Source organism: Siniperca chuatsi, linkage group LG14 (assembly GCF_020085105.1).
Source record: "Siniperca chuatsi isolate FFG_IHB_CAS linkage group LG14, ASM2008510v1, whole genome shotgun sequence".
In the NCBI taxonomy this organism is placed as follows: Eukaryota; Metazoa; Chordata; class Actinopteri; order Centrarchiformes; family Sinipercidae; genus Siniperca; species Siniperca chuatsi.
In genome coordinates this window covers 3,776,496-3,788,991 of record NC_058055.1, presented here as the reverse complement: position 1 = coordinate 3,788,991, position 12,496 = coordinate 3,776,496, and the positions used below count along the sequence as shown (strand labels likewise).

Genomic DNA, 12,496 nt, shown 5'->3' with positions numbered 1-12,496 from the left:
AATAAATGGCATCAAACCCCCTGGGGAATCAGGATACTGAAGGGAAGATTTCTGATGGGAAGCAGGAAAATGTTCTTGAGTCCTACTTAAAGCACATCACTTCAAAATGATTCCTCAGAATGAGGCAGAATTATGAATGAAACTAAAATCTAATCAAAAATTTAAAAAATGAATATTCTCATCAATTTCTTATAGATCTCATCAGATCTAAGAATAATTGTACAAAACCAAGAGTGAGCAGAGGAAAAACAGAGGGACCATTACATAACTGTTTTATCTCAAATCAGTCAAAAGCATTTTTCCACACATTATTCCACACATTTTATACCTATTTAAACCCTATTATTCCATGTTTTTACTGTATTTTCCTTTTACTTGCTGCTTCTGTTATGACTCAAGGATCACTGGAGTTTTATCTCATCATCACTAGACTTTTCACTACCGTAAACTGACTAACAATACATGAAGATGGCTTGCTTGTCCAAATAAGGTATTGACAGGCATCCTGTTGTGACACGGTGAATTTGACCTTAATGCACCCAGACAACATGACAACCCATCAACCTAATTAGCAGAATGGGGAAGGGGGAATAGGGGGTGTTGGAAAGTGGGTGTCCAATGAATGATCTCAGTGAACGCACAAGTGTGACCCACCACACAACTCTGCTTTAAGGAAGGTTTTGCCTCACTGAGCCTTTGTCTGGAGCCCCCAGGCTTTAGAGCATTGTGGGGCTCAGGAGCTCGGCCTGGAAAAAGAAAAATCAGGCTACAGTATGAACAGATAGATGACATGACAAGGACACTGGGAGTACAGTAATGACATCAAACTATTTTATATACATTGAAAACAGTCTATAAAATCTCTTTAATGGAGTGGGTCTAAATCTCATTCTTATAAAACACCACTTTAACTTTGAATTTGATGGCAAAAGCCTTTGTGATATTATAAACAGAAGAAGGGCTTGTCTAGTCACTCAAAGGCAGGACAAATCTCTCTCACTCTTAACATGTGACCACACTACTCTGTAAAGGAATAGGCTATACCAAATACACAGCGTTTAGAGTTTAACCCAGGAGCTATTTCACTCACCTTTATCTTAGTCACTCAGAAAATCTCCAGAACAGGTGTGCTCACCTCCATGGTTTAACCATACTCTCATATATGAATGTATTCGGTGAGAGATGGAAACAAAATATAGGCCAATGTGATGGTTTTGTAAAGTTGTATAAGATTTATCCAGAACAAAACAGACAACTAAATTAAGTGTGAGTGCATTTATTAAAGTGTGATGCTGAGTAGATGAAAAGACCATTTTGTGTATTCAAACCGCATGAATAAGCCACTTCTCACACTGACTGACACTGAGAACAGCCACTGTCCTGAATGTGTTTGCAGCAGCTGAAGTGAGCTAGTTAGCCGGATATGCTAATGTTTGCAGCTTACACTACAGCAGATTGAATCTGTTGTTCAGTTGAATCCATTCCTTACATTTTTGCTGTTGCATTTGATGGTTTTGGGAAAGTAATTTAAAAAAGCACCATGCTCTAAACTCTTCATATACACTGTGTCTCTCTTACTACTGCCCCATGTACACCGCTTCAACGTGTGGAGAAATCCAAAGCTTGACAGGCTTGCTGTGCCTGGTTACGATTGCTAAGCTGTAATTGGACAATCACTGTTTGGGGGAGAGGGTTTAGAGAACGGTCAATTAGAAAAAATTTAATGTGTACTTCAAGATAATAGTGTGATTCTTCCTAATAGAGATAGAGCACTATTAAGTCCCGCCCACACTGGAGGGGAAAAGGATTCATTGCTCTCCACTGACTTTGTATTGGGTTACGCCTCCTTGTCGCGTCGGTCTGCTAGCAAACAACAGAAAGATGCCTAAAAGCTGCTGTGTGGTGGGATGCACTACCAACAGGGTAAAGAACCCAGAGCTAAGTTTTTATAAGCTTCCGAACCGAAAAAGGGAGCTTTTAAGAAGACAAAAGTGGATTAATCGTAGAAAAGGTTTCAGTCGTAGTCATCTGGACACTGTTTTCAGAATCAAGACGTTTCGGCTCCCATACTACTGAAACCTTTTCTACGATGGAACACTCCTGGACGAATGAGGGACTACACCGTCCTAAAAGTGGATTGAGGCAATAAGACGTGAGGCATCAGCAGGAAGAATGGGACAACTGGGATCCTGACGTGTGCAGCAAGCATTTTGTCACTTGCACCCATCCACTAACAAAAAAGTTGTGGGCATCCAAAGAACCATATTTTTTCATTATTGTATGATTACTAACAACAGGTAAGACAAAGAACCAGCAATCAGCGTTCACCGGCTACTCTTCTCATGCTTTTATTAGATCTTTTATAACATTGGGGATGTATCTTCCATAAAGCTGAGGCTATGTGCCTTGATTATCATTAAATACGTTACAGTTGCTAATTTGGCCAGACAAACTGTAGAGGTTGAAGCTAACTAAGCTATGCAAGGCCTGGTTTTGATCTTTGTTAGGTTAAAGCTAGGGAAGGTAACTGTGTTGGAGGGCCAACATATATAAAATAGTTGTAAATATCAAAATTTCAGTGGTATCATTTCTCCAAGAAAAGCAAAGTAAGGAGAAGGGACACAGAGAGACCGACAATATTGAGTTTGTCATTATACCTTTGACATGCTGAAATCTAATATTTTTAGCTAGCTGCAGGCTAGCCTTAGCCTTTCAGCTCTTGGTTGCATATTGTGGTTTTCAGAGTATGACACATTGTGCTCTGTCTATGTAAGTTTTACCACAAAGAAGAGCCACTTCCCCTCAGCTTCCTCTTAGGAATCATTGCCAAATACATTTTCTTTTAACTCAGTCAAAACTCTTAATATAATGAAGGTGCTATATGTTAAATATTTCACTTCTTTATATTTTATTTATGTCCTTTACTGCCCTTTTTGCTTTTGCTTTTTAGTCATAGTTTAGAACTTTTCCCCACTGGCTCTGTTCTTTGCTATAATGACCCAATTTCCCCCTCAAGGATCGATAAAATTCATGTTTTTACCCTGTTCACAAAAAAAAGGATAAGACTGGAAAGGAGACCGAGGGAAAAAACATTTTTGCTGCACCACAGTTTTGACATCACCTTACTCCTATAACTCCAGGAAAAAGGCATTAAAGTGCTGACAGAAAGCATAAGAGACAAATCTCTGAACTCGGGTACCAGTAGCTCTGACAGCTTCCAGTGCTTCCTGGATGCTTTCAGCACCTTGTCAGAACAATCTGTTGAATGTTGACACTTTTGGTAAGATAGTAAGCTTAGTTTCAGCTACATGGCTTCCCTAAACGCACCCAAGTAGTTTCACACAGCTTGTTGCCAACAAAGTCCTGAAATGAGAACTCCATTTTGTTGATCCGATAGCATTATCCTCTGCTGGGCCATTGTGGGAATACCCAGGCAACTCACTAATCAGTGCCTGTGTCAATGCCAGGATTGTTTACGGGGGAATGGAATCTCCTTTGGGAATGTCACGGCATCCTCAGAGGCCTGTGATTGTGCACCGAGCCTGGAGCGAGATGCTTTTTCACACTAAGAATGAGAGTCAGAGGCTCTATGTTTGTGTGGGACAAGGCCTGAGGATAGCAGCGTATGCAATATGCATAATTAATGAACATGCGGAAAGCAATCACAATGGATGCTCAGCCCCGCACAATGCGTCAGTATCTATGGCCGGGGTGAGAGGTCACGTCTGGCTTTGTGCGTGGCCGCTGAGGACGAAGACAAACAAGGAGACCTTTGAGAGTGCAGGAGGTTTCGTGTCCATAACAAGAAAACAAAAGAAAGTGGTTGGTTGCGTAACAGTAGAAAGGACAGTCAGTCTGAGTTTTAAATTAGTTTTAAATTTTGTTTGATTTAATTGCATACCACTGAATTAATCACTCTGTATTTATTTGGATAAAACCTGACACTCCTTTATCATTGCTTCTCTTATGTAAATTACTGTATACAACAAGCTACTGACGTAGCGTGACCAAGATCTGAAAACATATTAAACCAAGATTTGGCTTCATTAGGAGGGTGTTTGAGGCCATTCAAAAGTTACAAAACACAATGTGATGTGACTGCAAGTTGACAGAAAAGGTATGGCCAGCTCCCTGCGTGGTAGCTCGCTGTAAGTGGCGTGTGAGTGAATGGGTGAATGAGAGGCAAAAACCTTGGGAAGCGCTTTGGATAAAAGTGCTATATAAATGTAGCCATTTACCATATCTGTTATCTTCGAGGACATCAAGTTATTTAAACCTGCAGTGCGGAACTTTTGTCCCCCCCCCCTGCTGGCAGTGAGAGTAATTACACAAACACTGTTGATGCGTGCTTATGATGTATGCCTACAGTGAGCTCGCCTCAGGCTCGTGTTCAGAAATAGTTACAAAAACACAGAGAAACTTCCACAGTTCCAAGACAATAATCCATTATTCAGGTAGAGTTAATGTAATAGGGGTGTAATAGCCTACTCCAAATATTTTACCAACCTGTCCAAGAGCAGTAACGTGACGTCTGAGTCTGCCTTCAGGCCCTTCTCTCAGCGCTCTCTGACGAGGAAAGCTAAAGCTACACCGATGGTTATCTGCGTTTGTGTTCTGTGATTTACCTGCTGGTGATAGGCTTAATCAGCATTGTGTGAACTCATTTGGCAAGGGCTTGAATTTATATTACTTTTATATGCAAAAGTCCCGCACACTGGCTTTAATTACCTGAATGGTATGACTAATCCTTAAATGATGCACAGGCAGCATCCGTGTTGCAAAAGAAAGATTGCAGCAGAATATTTACTGGTTGAAACACACCTGACGCAAAAGCTGAAAAACTGCAGGTCAACAGAGAAAACTGGCATCCATCTTCGTTTTTCTTAGAAACCCGTAACAGAAACAAAAACACCATTAACAATTCCGTTTCTGCAAGCAAAGCCACCAGCTTTATCCAGGACAGCCAGCTTTTTGGTTGAAAAAACAAACAAACAACACAAAATCAGACTAGATCACTGGTGTGAAGTCCAAAAGAAAAGCAGAACACATGTATGCTTTCAAATATGACCACTTAAAGAGTTAGCATTCCTCTGTGCTTCTTAATGAACTCTGAACAAGTCTTCAGCCATGCTAGTGGCTCCATTAGTTGTTGAGACATATCACCCAAAACCACAAAGGCCAATCCCATGGTGCCGCTAGAGGAAAAGTCAGAGGATCACCAAAGTCAGTATGATACATCCACTGTCTGCAGACCACGAATGTCTGTGAAAAATGTTATGACAATCCATCGAATAGTTGTGGAGATGTTTCAGTCTGGACCAAAGTGGTGAGCTGACCGACCATGACCATCCATAGAACCATGCTGCTAGCTTGGCTAAAAACTACTGTAGACTGAGTATTTGAATAGGCTTACTATAGTTATTACTACACTACTAACTTAATACAAAAACACACAGCCAAAGTAGAAGGGACCGTAGGCAAGTTCAGACCCCTTGACAGTGCAGTTACTTACACACTAACTTACGCAGTCTGCTGCTCTTAGTATGTCTTCTTCACTACTGGAACCTGAATTGTTGTATTTTCTCTGCCTCTTCCTTTATCCCGTTGGTTTTACTTGTCCACTGGTACAAAAACTGAGCTCAGACTCCAATGCAACAGCTTCACTTGTGTGACAAATGTGCAGCACTCTCCAAGATTTGCATCAGCCATAAGCAGCTACTACTTGGACCCTCTGTCTGTTACGATACGGCTAATCCTGAAGTTACCACAGCAGTAAATCTGAAATCGTTTGAGTCTTATCTGTTGCACCAGAGTGAGTTGTTATTTCAGCTGCAGCTGGCTGTCCAAACTTTTAACACTGGCATTAGCTTTGCTCATTTGCTTCCAACTAGTACCTTATCTTGGTAATGTGAACAGTCTTGCAGTGGCCCCAAATGAAACTATTCTTTACAGGCTACATTCTGGCATTTCACTATTTTATTAAGCCACCTCCTCAACCTAAATTGGAAGACATGGCAGCTTGAAAGAACCTGAATATAAATGTTACTGTGGTTTATCTCAGACAAACTAATTCACAATGAGTCGTCTGTTATATGTATTTAGCTGTAAAATTTCTCCTCAGCTAGAAAAAAATCCAAGAACAATACAAATGAATCATCTGGCTTTAATGCCCATCAGCTTAGAATTGCAATTACGGCATCAATGTATAGGAATCATGGTCTAAAGTCCTTATTCAATAACTGCAACAAAAGAAGAACTCACTGAATGGTGCAAATCTCAGACCCAAAATGACCTCTGCAAAACTCAGTACAAAAGATGTGACTGACATGAAAATTGATTGTTATTATAACTGTGTCTAGCTCTATGAGCAACCCAACCCTGAATGCAACAGACTGGTTTAGCATTCATACTGATCAATGTCCATCAAAAGGTCTCACCAGTGTAATTTCATTAGAAAGATTTCATTAGAAATACCTGATAGAATCAAATTTCTACCTGCCGTTACTCCGGCTAAAGATTAGGTTAGTCCACTGTGCACTGCTCCTTTTGACCACTCATTTTGTAAATGACTCCTTTGGGAAAAAAAGGAAATTCACAGCACCACTTTGCACTGTGGATGGATATTTCTGACAGAAATTAGAGATTTTGTAACCAAGTGTATAATATTGTAGCCTTACTGAGGGCTGTGAAAATGAAAGTGGGTACAGTAAAATACAAGAGACAAAAGGGTTATTTCTTCATATAAGAAATGATAACAAACTAGAGTAGAGGGCTGGATCGAAATAGCATCAAGCACAAACATGCTAGGAATACTAGCACAGTTGTACAAATACAGATTAAGATGTTATTGTTTGTTTTCACACACACACACACACACACACACACACACACACACACACACACACACACAAGAAGCCAGCTGGCACAGGTATGTTTCCCTCCGCTGCACTGAACCGTGACCCTCAACAGCAAAATGCATAATGAACCATGGCTTGTAAACTGTTCCACCTCAATCATGGTGGAGGCAGAAATGTAATAGGTTTTAGAGGCCTGTTGCTAGAACTAATTAGTCATGCTGACCAGGAAATGATCCACAAGGGAGATGATTGGAAAACGCTTGAGAAACTCAAAGTGCCCTTGAGCAAGGCATTCACTAACCAAATGGTCCACAGGAGATGATGCTCAATGGCACAGCAGTGCTGTAGTTGTACTGGGCAGCATGGATATGAATGATGTGTACTGTTTGTAGTTGGTTTGCCTAGTTAAATAAGGATTAAAGGCCGCCATGCATATCTGATTAAATCATAATGTAATACAGGGAGCGAAGCATCAGAAGACCATTGGAACTGTGGATCAAATAACATGTGAGGGAGTGGGCAGCTTTTAAGACAGTCCCTCATGGCTCACACCTAATTTAGGATTCAACATTTCAAATGAAAATCACTTTAAAAGAGAATGCCAAATAGAAAAACTAGACCAACTCTTTTCTGATAGAAGCAGTGGAGCCCTTACAGTATGTACAGTGCGGCACTTGTTTCAGTGGAGTTGCTAATGTTAGGATATTTTCAAAAGGTAGGCTAATACAACACTCAGCAAATGAATGGTTTGCAGCCTGTCAAACTGAGACAGAACTAGGCTGACTTCCTCTGCCAGCTTCTCACATATGCACTTCGCGTGTGTGGAGAACATCATAAGCCAGACTCCGTTGAAAATCTAGCAGTTTTAAATTTTCTTTGTTTGATGGTCAGCGTAAAGAGCTAAAAACACATAAATAATAATCTTCCACGACTCGATACGGTCTCCAGCTGAATGCGGCATCATCTGATTCACCAAATGGCACGTGAACATGAGTATATTTTAAACTTCCAATATTAGTTCACGGGGCTCGTTATCGAGTTTGGTAAGTTAGTAGTTGGTTGTACAGCCGAACAAGAACAAACGATTTAATATTACTCAAATACTGTTGTTATGTGTATGGTGTAAGTGCTGAACTCAACGTAGCGTTAAAATGCCCTATTTTTGAATGGGGTTCTGCATACAATTCTGTCACTACGGGAGGATTAGCCAACTCCGTGCAAGCCACGACTAGGCTGGGGAGACATTATTCGCGCTTTCGCCAGTAACCCCTTCACAGACACATCTACCCTCTTTCTCTCTCACACAATACACTTGCGCGCCGTCTAACATTAGCAGAATTCACGGTCTGGCCACTAAACACCAACTACAGCTTTACATAACGTTATCTAGCAAAGTGATGCGAAAGGAGGCAAAGCACACATCACGAGCATGTAGCATTAATGTGCTAAGTAAGTAAAAGTACCTGTGTTTTTGTGGTCGCGGCTGTGGTAGCTGACCACCGTTGGTTGGTGAGATAAGCTTAGCTTTCGCTGTCTCCGTCTGGCGCTTCGCCGCTGTTAAATTCTCTCCTCATCACAGCTTAACCCAGCAGACTCAAACACGTCAGGCAGAAAGTATTTGAGAATATTTTTCAATTACTCTCCAAGCTGAGGGAAGTTAACGGTTAACGTTAGGTTGACCCTAAACAAAAAAGGCTCCCCCGGGACAACAAGGATCACAGGCAGCGTCCAGACAGTTGCTGCTCTGTTCTGGGGAGAAAATAAAGACTAGTATCGCCCTCCAAACACTCCTTCACTATCGAAACAAAAGTCCCACTAAACTGGCCTTGCGCTGGAGTAACAGGACGCTATTTCCAGGTCAGAACTTGTCAATAGGCTCTCCTCCGTGTGCCACTCAATGGAGAGCACACCTCGGAGTGGATACTGACTGGAGCAGAGGAGCAGCGCTATCTCTGTGCTGCCTTCAAGTGCTGTCGGAAATGTTGAGCCCCAGCAATTCCAACAACTGAGAGAATAGGACGAGGAAAAAGGCAATTTGCTATCGTGCCGGTTTAGGGACATGTGTGGCTGGGAATTAAAATGGCTGAGACTATGAAGGTCGCATAATGAGTTCATGTAACACTGCTTAGATAGCTCAGCTGAAGAGCATTTTTCTCCCATTCATGCAGCATTAACGATCTTACAAGAATTCAAGTTCTAAAACAAACCAACAGTCACATTCTAACTTTTTAAAAGCAGGGTCAGTTTTGTTATTTCCAACTGAAACCAAGAATTGAGTAAAAACATGAAATGAAACTCTTCTCTGTGGAGTGTTGGCCAATAACCAACCAGATACAGCACAGAAATGAACCATGTGTTCCATCCAAAGACTATGTTGAGCCTTGATGACCTTTTACCTCCAATTTGGCTCCCAGACGGCACACTATTGCCTACAAGGCCTTAAAAAGAGGCGAGTCATATGTATTAATTCTGAAGTTAGATAGCAGGAACACAGAAGGTGCACCTGAAGGCAGCATAGAAGTAGCTAAGTGCACCCAAGGGCCCATTTTTGTTATAGGAGGCTGATCCACTGCTACAATAAGGCTTCCACCTGCAACAACAGCGTGGAACACTAAATTAAGCTCAGGGATGGGCGAATTAACTTTCACACTTAAAGAAATCTTGGTTCTCTTTACTAACCTATAGTAAAAGCATCCCAGAGTCTTAAGACACGCCAGTAGTGTTAGCATATAGTGGTATAGAGCAAAAATGAACTGTGTCTTACAGTATGTAGCAGTTATTTAGTATCACAGTGTATACGTGATATATGGAATATATGGATATTGGATATATATGGATATATATATATATATATGGATATATATGGATATAATATATATGGAACGACCTGGGTGTATGAAAGATAACGCGCCACTTTCACTCAGTGCTGACATGGAGCGGCAGCTTCGCTGCATTAACACATTATTTAGTTTTCCCCAACAGCTTAGTGTTTGTGCTGTGCAGCTTGTTCAGCCATGATGCACAAACAGCTGGTGTAAGTGGTCAGATGAACAATTTAACTCCACTCTTCCTACAAGTTTGCACATCATTTTAACACAAACAACTCACATGGAAAGTGTCAATTACCCCAGAGACAGCAGATTCAACATTGTTAGCCTGTTATGAAATGTTGTGAGAGATGTAATCACGGACATTTTTTGCCCTAATTTCACCTCCCCGGTGTCACTCACACATCTCTGTTCTTCAGGATCAGTGCTCTCAACTACAAACCTCACCTCCTTTGTCTTTATTACAGTTAATAGCCCCTGTGTCAACTAGGATGTCCCCTTTTTTAGTCAGCACCTCTAAACAGAAGCTGATCCTGGATCATACTGTTGTTTAAAACAAGCGGTCTATAAAAGCAGAAACATTTGTCATCTGAAACTGAACAGAGGCTGTATCACACAAAGAATAGGAATAGAAGGAAATCTTCAACAGTAGGGCTTAAAATGATCAAAATTTTTATTTTGGTATGTTCAAGAACCCGAAGCAAGCTATTCATGAAAGATTTTCCCAGTTATCAGTGATCTGAAACAATGCTGTAAGAGGAATGGTCCAAAACACATTTGAACTTTTATGCAGGTCATCAGCTACATGCATGTTATTTGTCATTCTCAGGTGTGTCCTCGCATTGGGACAGCCAGAAGAAACGTCCACCAGTGAAAGAAATGAGCTGCAGTCACCAGCCAGTTACTGGCCAGTAAAGGATTTCTGCATCTGCCAGTGTTCCTTTGAGAAAAGTCACTTACCATTCAGCTAAATAAACGATTTCAAACCTTTGGATCAGCTGGAAGATGCATCGTCACAAAGCAGAAAACGGCTGTTTTTCTGAGCTCATGAACAGTTGGCTGTTTAGAGATATGTGGTTCTCACAGGACAGCGACACTGCAAACTTATGATGATCTTATAGAATATGATGCATTGCTGTAGATTATACTTTTACTTAAGCTTTTGAATGCAGGACTTTTACTTGTGGTGGAGTATTTTCACTGTGGTATTGCTACTTTTACTTAAGTAAAGGATCTGAATACTTCTTCCACCACTGCAATAAGCTACATGATGTACTTAACTGTTAAATAAGTATACTGTATATCACTCACTCACTTTAAGACATTCTATATAATAAAAATAATAATAAAACTTAATTTATTCTACATTTATGTATACTTCGCCTTTGGCAACTCAAAGGCATGCTGCCATTACATTTGTTCATTTTCACAGCAAAAATGTTGTTTGAGAACAGACAAGCTAAAAAGCCACAGCTGCTGCTCGGGCGGTGCGAGCAAATTTGGACAGGTGTAACAATTTGGACATTTGTGTGTAATTACTGTTATGATCCACGTGGAGAAAAAGTTAAGAGCAGTTTTGCTCTGGGAAAAGAGCCTTCTTCAACTGCTTCAATCTATTTCAACTTACATCCAGGTCTGGCAGTTGCTGCTTCTGTCTCATGAACATGGCTCAGCATTTTGATGATGTCCGTCTTTTCTTGTGCCACTATGCAACAACTCATCGGGCTTTCTGTCGAACACAAGGAATTTCAGAAGCAGCTCGCTGTGACAGATGTGCCACTAGATAATAGAACCTTCATTTTGTATTCATTCAGGAACATTCTTTTCTTTAGCAGCAAGGTTTTCTTTTACATAGCATACATTCTTTCTAGCTATCCAGAAGGCACATTCATCACATAATACCATGCCATGATATACTTCCTGTGGAATCTATTCAACTGAGTTTCGCCCTGTTTAACATGATGAATGAGTCATTGGAACAGTTTTAGCTGTCTGCACACGGCATAAAAACACAAGATTTGCCTCAGGAGTGACAAGTTTCTGCTTTATTTCTGAGGCAAAATAGCTTTGCTTACACTCTTTGTAGGGCTGTCAATTTTAAATTACACATTTAACAGATGTAGCAATTGCTGGTTATCACTAGGTATAAATGTCTAAACAGCCCACCTTTACTCATAATCTGTTACTCTTTGAGTAATATAGATTAACCATGGCCTTCACTTACATAAATAATTGTATTCTTTGCCCAGAAAATCTAGTTCATAAGGACGTTTGATCCAAACCTGCCCTCTAGTGACAACATTAGCTCCACACAGGGAGAATTATACTGGGGATATGCTGTATGGCCATCAATGTGGCATTTACTGATGACCATGATGCATTTAAATTGCTTATTCCATATAAAAAAATAAATCCAACAAAATGAACTGAATTTGAGAATGTCCCCGTCACTTACAGAAGGACTAAACGTGCAGTGATCAAACACATTCGCTTTTTGGACAAGTCGGATTCATTCTAGTAAAAATGTAAGACTGTCTATTTTTTTTTTTTTTTTTAATCAGTATGAGATTTTTTAGGAAGAAATATATTCAAAAACAAAACCACAATGTGAGTGCATCCATGTCATGTTAGTGAGAGAGAAGTGAGCTTGGGTTACAGACAACCAACTTGTGTCTCTCAGTTACAGTAGGTGTGAATTCCTCAACACAAGTGACTGAAACAATAGATGTGTTAATTAGGAAGAGAAGTCTCAACACTGGCAGACCCAGGAAGACCACACTTACTTTGTACAAATCAGTGCCATGCAATTAA

General features: G+C 40.5%; 1 protein-coding gene across 4 annotated transcripts in view; it reads right to left on the bottom strand.

Annotated features, from left to right (window-relative positions):
* Positions 1–8,815, bottom strand: part of arhgap32b (Rho GTPase activating protein 32b) — a 111,474-nt gene extending 102,659 nt beyond the window's left edge. For 3 of the 4 annotated variants that reach the window (XM_044222060.1, XM_044222061.1, XM_044222063.1), the window contains exon 1: positions 8,321–8,814. The gene's annotated coding sequence lies outside the window, so the exon portion shown is untranslated. Of the gene's footprint in view, positions 1–8,320 lie in introns of all 4 variants that reach the window. The other variant, XM_044222062.1, reaches the window with a different exon arrangement.
* Positions 8,816–12,496: the final 3,681 nt, after the last annotated feature.